Source organism: Hemiscyllium ocellatum, chromosome 21, assembly GCF_020745735.1.
Source record: "Hemiscyllium ocellatum isolate sHemOce1 chromosome 21, sHemOce1.pat.X.cur, whole genome shotgun sequence".
Classification (NCBI taxonomy): domain Eukaryota; kingdom Metazoa; phylum Chordata; class Chondrichthyes; order Orectolobiformes; family Hemiscylliidae; genus Hemiscyllium; species Hemiscyllium ocellatum.
The window spans coordinates 4,733,251-4,742,478 of record NC_083421.1 but is presented as its reverse complement, the minus strand read 5'-3'; positions in this window follow the sequence as shown (position 1 = coordinate 4,742,478).

Genomic DNA, 9,228 nt, shown 5'->3' with positions numbered 1-9,228 from the left:
CTCAGGAAAGGTTAACTGCCCCTGGAGTGTGTTCAGAAGATTTTCACGGCCATAGTCATAGGAGTGAAAAGTTTGTTGTATGGCGAATGTTTGAGTCTTTGGGACTATACTTGATAAAGTTTAGAAGGAAGAGAGGAAATCTAATTGAAACATACAGAATACTGAATTACCTGAACAGAGTGGATGTGAATAAGACGTTTCCATTGGTAGGAGAGACGAGGACCCAAGGACACAGCCTAAGCTTAAAGGGAACATCTTTTAAAACGTTGCTAATGAGAAACTTCTTTAACCAGGAAATGGTGAATCTTTGAAATTTATTTGCAGAGAAGGCTGTGGGGCCAGGTTATTGAGTAAATTTGAGACTGGGATAGCTTTTCAGACTATCCAGGGGATCAAGGTTTACGGGAAGAAGGTTGGAGAATGGGTTTGAGAAACTTATCAGCGATGACCAAATGGCGGAGCAGACTCGATGGTCTAACTGGCAAAGTTTCGTCACCTATGTCTTATAGTATTATGGGTTAAACTTTAAGGAGTCTTTTCACATCTCTGAGAATATGGATTCGTGTTGTTCATGAAGATCAGAAGCTGGTGGAAGTAGACAATAGGCAATAGACAATAGACAATAGGTTCACGAGCAGGCCATTCTGCACTTCGGCCTGCACAACCATTCAATATGATCATGGCTGATCATCCTTAATCAGTATCCTGTTCCTGCCTTGTCTCCATAACCCTTGATTCCACAATCATTGAGAGCTCTATCCAACTCTTTCTTAAATGAATCAAGAGACTGGACTTCCACTGCCCTCTCGGGCAGAGCATTCCACACAGCCACTACTCTCTGGGTGAAGAAGTTTCTCCTCATCTCTGTCCTAAATGGCCTACCCCATATTTTAAACCTGTGTCCTCTGGTTCGGCACTCACCCATCAGTGGAAACATGTTTCCTGCCGCCAGAGTGTCCAATCATTTAATAATCTTATATGTCTCAATCAGATCCCCTCTCAGCCTTCTAAACTCAAGGGCATACAAGCCCAGTCGCTCCAGTCTTTCAGTGTAAGGTAATCCCGTCATTCCAGAATTGACCTCGTGAACCTACACTGCACTCCCTCAATATCTAGAATATCTTTCCTCAAATTTGGAGACCAAAACTACACACGGTACTCCAGGTGTGGTCTCACCAGGACCAAAAATAGTCGACTGTTTTTGAATGAAGGTATTTTGGCTGCTGTCAGGATGGGGGATAATATGACATTCAGTGCAGGATCACACAATAACTGCACTGTATTAATGTGGGAAGAGTATATTCAAAACCTGGACCTCTCTGTCTCTGTCAATTGCCGTGGGGAGTGGGGGGTTGGGGTGGGTAGGCGTAACGTCCTCAGAGGCAATTAAACTATCCAGAAACATGCATCCTGAATGAATCAACAGTCACGGAATTTATCACCTTCTCATTGTCTGTTTACAATATAAGGAGTGATTTCCATCCCACTCAAGGTTCAATGCAATCACCTCTTATGATCTCACAGCACTACAGATCAACCTTTACTCATTCCTCATGGTGCCATCATCCCAGGGATTTATCCGATGGGACTCCTGTTCATTCTCTCTGTTGTAAGGAGATGACTCCTTATAAAGGAGATAAAATCTGTCCACAATACCCCAAACACTGCCTCAACAATGCTCTCACAGTTGATCACAATAATTCGTTTCCCTCACTTAGCTGGCTCCATTTCCTTCATGTGACACAGGACACCATTCATTTACAATGCACAGCCACTGACGTGGAATTTAAAACATCGTTACATCTGTAGGTCAGCATCAATAAAGCTAGCACCAGAGGTGCCTATCGAGATGGAAAACACTCTCGGAGACAGACTCAGTCACAAAGAATACGTCTAAAAAGAATAAATGGCCACCTACCTGAATGTAATTCAGCTGCAGGAATATGGGATACAGGCAGAGGAAGTGGGTGATCTTTCCTTTTCATCTGCCCTCATGGGATGTATGCAGCTCTGGTCAGACCAGAATGTTATGCTGAACTTGAACTGAGTGGCTGGTTAGCTGTTCCACAGGACAGTAAAGATTAAAACGCAGTGCTGTGGGTTTGCAGTCACTCAGATCTGACCAGAGAAGAATGACCCATTGCCTTCTCTAATGGGCATGAGGCAAGCCGATATTCACAGATTATTATTTTGTGGCTCTAGATTATGAGCCAATGAAGTAACCACCAGACACTGTCTTCCCATCTTTCTAATTCTGTGCAGAGAACAATGTAAACGTCTCATGTGCAATTATTTTGTAATGGACACGTGGTAAGATTAGAATTGAAACAGCTGTTTGCGGAGATTAACAAAGGCACAAACGATAGTTTATTTAGGAATTGTACTGAGGCTGAGGAGGAGACTGGGATGTCATGTTGGTGGTACTGGACAGAAATGGTGAGTGGGGAGGATATGGAAATGTAAACTTTTGCAGGAGAAAACGAATCAAGGAGAACAGTTTGTTTCATCCTCACATATTGGTGCATAATTTTTAAATAATCATTTGCTAGTTATAATGTGTAAGGAATGGAATCTTTTATTGGAACTGAAAACATTGACTTGCACCTTTCCAAAATTTACATATCATGACCATCAGTTCATTTCAGACCGTTTCACTAGACAGATAGAGTGACTTACCAGGAACACCAACTATAGCAAGGATAGGATAGTAACCAGCTTGAATAAACATGAGTACATCTTCAATCCGCGATGCTAATGATATCCAAGGCCGGGAAAGCCAGAAAAGGCCCAAGAATAAACTCCTGTCCATTGCTTGAAATTTTCGTTTGAATGTTCTCAAATCCTGATCCATTGTTGGAACACTCCAGTGTACTGTTCCCAGATTCTGATTTCGCCTCCCTCTCTCCTTGAAGCTGCTGATCCCTGTTACTGGTGTGGATGATGCTCCCGCTCATACTATGGGATTACACATTGACCACATTCCTTTATTGATAGAAGACAGAAACTCTCTGGGGACCCATAGGATCCATGGAGACTCGCATAATCACAATCGGAGAACAAACAACTCCAGCTAACCCCTCTCAATGTGATACGGTTTTACTAAAATTCAAAATATCTTTGAAAACTTCTGCATTCTGGATGTGAGATGTGAGTGTGACTGAAGGAAGGAATGTTGGACATGGCATATTATTTGTGTGTAATCATTCAGTCTGCCTTGGATATAAAGGTAATGCCAGAGGTTTAACTGAATATAAACAGGCTTCTCTGCTCATAACTGGAGAAATAAATCCGATAATTACTGATCAGTCATTGCAAAATCAGTAAAACATGGAGAGAACATCTTCCGTCCGTGATCTGATGGCAACATGTGCCTGAGACAATGTGGGTTTATAACAATCAAACGGCATGCATATGTTAACAGAGAATTGTACGTGGCAAGTACAATTCGGATTGTTATTCCATAATCAGAGAGGGCAAGTGTTGGTGGTTGATGCTATCAATGTTAAGGAACTGTGATGAAGTGTCATTTACTGACTTCAATTACATTGTGATTATGACATTGGGGAAAAGACAGAAGATGGAGAGGACTGGGGGACATGGCTGTTCAAACTGGGAAGAGGTACATTGCTGTTCCCTAGTTATCAGTATTGGAACGTTACACTTTATAACTCATTTGAAGAACAGATTCAAGGATAAATCTATAATGAGAAATTAGCAGAGACAATATTAATGAAATGTATTCATGCAATACAAAATTCAGGGACAAAATGATTTTCTATACAGACCAAAATATGCAAAGTATAACGAGATAAGTTTGTTAAAATGCAATCCTGATATTGAGTTATATAAATTGAAATGTGGATGTGAAAACTGGGAAAGTTGTGTGCCAACTTTATCAATCATTACTTGATCCACAGCGGAGATGCTGATTTCCTTTCTGTTAGTGATCCCCTCACTGAGATTCTCTGGCCCAGTCTCTCACACAGTATCTGGAGGTGGGGTGGGAGTGTTGGGTGGGGTTATCATTTCCTGCTGCTCATGGCATAGCTTATTTTTTTAAAAAATCCACCTTCGCCATATAACTAATCACGGTCTTTTGGGTTCTGTTTAGCTGTCAGTAACATAGTTCTGTGATATTATTGGAAAGAAATGATCTGGGATGACAGCCAGTATCGGCAGAGTGGTCATAGGGTATGGCACCCAGACAAATGGCTTGCAGTTCAGAGGAATTTCTAAATAAAACTTCCAACTTCTGTTTGTCCGTATTTATCTACCCTCATGCTGCCTTTTGATCTATCTGACTTCACTCTCATCTAACACCTCTTCCTCTCCCACTCAGTCAGTCGCTCCCCTTACTATCCTCTCTCAGTTTATCTCCATTCACTTTCTTTTTCCCTGTTTATTTCTCTCTCACGACATCTATCTCCACACGCTCTCTGTATCTCTAGTTGTGCAGTTGAACAGCTTGTGACCCCACAATCGGTTGACTGACCTCCATCAGTGTTATAATAATTCGGCGGTTGTCTGATCCACAATAAATACTTTAGGTGCCTGGTTAGATAAGCTGGTGTGGTGACAGGTACAGTGCACAATGACCCATTATCTCTTTCTGTTTTTCTCTGATGTACATCTGCCTTGAAATGTCTGTGCAAACAAAAAAGACTGAATGAAATTCGAGTAGTCCAGAAGACGCTCATGACGGTGCATTTCAATTAGGATTTAATGAACGATGAGATTCCAGAAAAACCTAGGCAATGAAAGAAAAAAAGGGCAACACAAGAAATAGCACATGAGTACAACATGGGGCACCACGTGGGCCTCATGGTATTATCGCTAGATTATCAAACGAGAAAATCAGCTCTTGTTCTGTGGACCCAGGTTCGAATCCCGCCAATGCAAAAGGTGGAAATTCAACTCAATGATTTTAAAAAGCTGGTATTAAGAATCTACTGATGAGAATGAAATCTTCGCCGATTGTCAGAAAAGAAACACTGTTTGGCTCACTAATATCCTCCAATGAAGTAATCTTGCATCCTCACCTCAGACCCAAAGCAATGTGATGACTCTCAGTCGCCCTCTGAAATGGACTAGTGTGTCATTCAGTTATACCAATCGCTACAAAATCTCAAAGAAATGAAACCAGGTGGACCAACAGTTATCGATCTGACCACCGAAAAGCCAGTTGGAAACATCACTGTCGAACTTGCAAAGTCTTCCTTACTAACATCTGAGGGCTAGTGCCAATATTGGGACAACTGCCTTACAGACTAGTCATGCAACAGCCTGACATAGTCATGCTCATGAAATTATTACTGACAGAAATATCCCAGAAACCACCATCACCATGACTGGATATGTTCTGGCCCAAGGTCAGGACCAATCCAGCAGAGGGGGCAGCTCAGTGCGATACATTCTCGAGGTAGTTGCTCTGTGAGGCCCCAAAATTAACTCCAGACCCAATGAAGTCCCATGGCTTTAGATTAAACGTGTGCAAAGCAGCCTTCCTGATTACCATGTAACGTCAATCCTCAGCTGAATCAGTACTCCTCCATGTTGAACAACACTTGGAGAAAGAACTGACCGTGAAAAGGGCACAGAGTTTATCCTGGCTGAGGAATTTCAAAGTCAACCACCAAGATTGGTTTGGCTGATCGGGTCCTAAAGGGTATAGCTACTAGATTGGGTCTGCAGAAGGTAGTGAGGGAATGAACTAGAGGGGAAAAAAAACACACCTGACCTCATCCATAAGACGCTGTGGTCCATTAATAGCAGAAGAACAATACTCCAGCACAATCTGTAATCTAATGGCGCAGCATATAAACCACTCAATTATTATCATCAAACCAGAGGATTAACCCGAGGGCAATAGAGAGTGAAACAATGGGAAAAAGACTGCTCAAGTATGTTCTGTATATAAAACTCAAGACAAATTCAACCCAGCCTAATACCGCCTCATCAGTCTACTTTCCATCATCAATAAAGTAATGGAAGGGCTCATCAACAGAGCTATCAAGCAGCACCTGCTCAGCAATAACCTGCTCAATGACGCCCAGTTTTGGTTCCAACAGGTCCACTCAGGTCCTGACATCACCACAGACTTTGTTCAAACATAGAAAAAAATCTGAATTCCAGCCCTTGAAAGTCAAGGCAGCATTCTTTCAAACGTGGCATCAAGGAACCCAAGCAAAAAGGATATTGCGAGCAAGTACTTCATTCTTGGAGTCATACCTGACAGATAGGAAACGGTTATTGTTGTTGGAGGACAGTCATCACACTTCTAGAATATCTCTGCTGTAGTCACTCGGGATAATGTGGACGTAGGTTTGCTCCATAAGCTGGAATGGTCATTTTCAGGTGTTTCTTCACCATACTAGGTAACATCTTCAGTTGCCCTCCGAATGAAACCTAGGTCCAAACATCTTCTGTTCCTTTATCAATGGCCTTCTCTCCATCATAAGGTCAGAATGGGGATATTCGACGATGACTGCACAATGTTCAGCACCATTCGCAAATGCTCAGGTATGGAAGGCAGTCCATGCCAAAATGCAACAACATCTGGACAATCTCCAGACTTGGGTTGATAAGTGGCAAGTAACATTCACTAATCACACAAATCCCACCACAATGACCATTCACCAGTTAAGAAACCATATAAAAACTTGTATTCAGCAGCATGATTTGTCGCTAAAGGTGTTCTCAAAGGGACAACATATAAACACCTCCTTGAAAAAATTTAATTAAATTGATTCAGCATGACCACCCTCTCATAACTTCATGCGTATGACCCCTGATCAAACATTGCCTCTCTCAATGAATATCAATTGTCTCCTTCCTGTTTTCCCCAATAGATTCCCTGACACTGATCAGATACTCACTGATCTATAGTTCCCTGGTCTACCATCACCAAACCTTCCTGTAAAGGGTGCTCTCTATTACTCTGTCAACTCCCCTGTTACTAGATTCTACTTAAACATTTGAGTCAGGGCATTTCCTTCCTTGTCTCCCACTGCAGCTGTGATAAAACTCTTCCAGACCTGGGGACTTGTCCAATTTTATACCAGCCAAAGCCATCATTTCCTCTTCGCATCTTATATCTCTGCTCAAGAGCTTCCCAGCCAGTCTTCTTGAAATATGTACCTGCCTCCTTCTTCTCCCAAGTAAAACGGATGTAAGGCTCTCATGTCACAATCATAATCTTCTCCAGATTCACGTTCAGGTTGTTTCCTTGGATCAAAATGGATTTCCCTCCCTCGTAGCATTGTGGATCAACGCACACTGCAACTTTGGACTGCAGTGGTACAAGAAGGCAGCTCAGCACCACCTTCTCAAGAGGGAAACTAGGTATGGACAAGAGATGGTGGGCCCATCCAGCGATTCCTATAACCAAAAAATAAGTTTAAGAAGTTCCACGTTGAACACCTCGATGTGACAGGTTTTCTGATTGAACATGAACAGGAAAGCAGTGTTTCTGATACTGAACATTTTATCGACCATTCTGTTATGAGAAAGGTGTCCAGTGTTCCATGACATATTGTTGCTGAGTGCTGTGATAAATTGCACCTGTTTTGTTAAATGCAACAATATTAGTTTAACAGGGTCGATCCTCCAAAAATACCAGACTGAAAATGACAATCATCGTCGAGACAATGTACTCCCGCCAGATGAGACTCACAGATAGCAGCTCATATTCAACATATTACTGCACCCTACTGACTGGCACTGAATTCTCCCACTGTCCATATTACAGGGGTTACCATTGACCAGAAGGTAAAGTCAAATCACGTACAGATACAAGGGTTACAGGAGCAGGTCTGAGATTTACAATTCTGCACTGAATAATAGACTGTATGACAATACAGGCATGTGTTAGAGCAATACAGTTTAGGCCATTCACCCTATCTCTTCACTCTGAAACTATGCCATTTTGTCATAGTCTCTAAGACGAGTGGAAAATATCTTCTATACTCTAACTGTATCAATCTTTGCAGTAATCGGTCAGTTTCAATCAGATTCGCCCCCTCCCCCATTCTTCTAATTCCATTGAGTACAGACATAGAGCCCTCAACTGCCGCTCATATGACAAGCCATCATTCAGGATAGATCATGTCCAACACCCATAGATCCTTCCCCAGAACAGCTCACAATAATCCAAATGCGTCTGACCATAGCCCATTACATTATCAGCATTATGTCTCCGCTCTTGTATTCTCACTCTCTTGAAATGAATGTTAGCATTGAATTTGCTTTCCTAACTGCCATCTGCACCTGCTCATTAACCGTAAGAGATGACGAGGACTCCAAACTCCTTTTGTGCTTCAGATTTCATGAAGCCTTTAGAACATAGTCTGCCTGCATTCCCTGCTGACCATCAATCACTATTGATGTTTTCCCCATTGTTGTTTTTTTCAGCCATGTGTTTTCCCGTGTCCTAAACTGTCCAAGTCTTTCTGCAGCCTCATCACTTCCTCAATATCACCTGCCCATCCAATCATCAATGTATAATCTGCAAACCTAGTAAAACTGCCGTCAGGTCAGATGGTTCACGTAAATGGCACTTCCTGACTACCTAAGGACTGTCCACATTGAAAGGACAACAGCAAGATGCTTGACTCCATTTCGCTTAAGCAGTGGCTTGACTGAATTACACCTGCAAAGTCTTCACTCCTTGCACAACTACACTACACACTGCCACCATTTTATTGTGAATTTGCCCCATGATGTTGACACAGAACTTGATGGTGCACGATCCCAGTCTATTAATGGCAATCTGTCTCAATGCTGACTGTGTGGTGCTCACACCGACCAATGTCATTGTGTGTTGAAGACTACAGAGGGAGGTGGGGGGAGGGGATGTCATATCATAAATGACTGTGTGACTGTCACTGAGGGCTGACACCGGCCGCGAAAACCCCAGATGTACCTGAGTCTGTTTTCAACGCTGCAGGCAAGGTCAATTTTCAGTGAATCAAATCAAATCAAATCAAAGAAAGTGAGGGCCTGGACTGGTTTCCTGGCTGAGCACTCAGATCCTGTTTGTACACCTACAGAGGTATTCACATACAACGTCAGTCTCTCCTCTGAAGCCAAAGTCCCAATCTGATTCAAGAAGGCCAACATCATCCTCTTAAGTGAGAAAGCACATGAACGTGCCCTTAGAGACGACCACCCAGTGGCTCCGACCTCAATCATCATGAAGTGCTTTGAGAAGCTGGTTATGGCCTACACCAA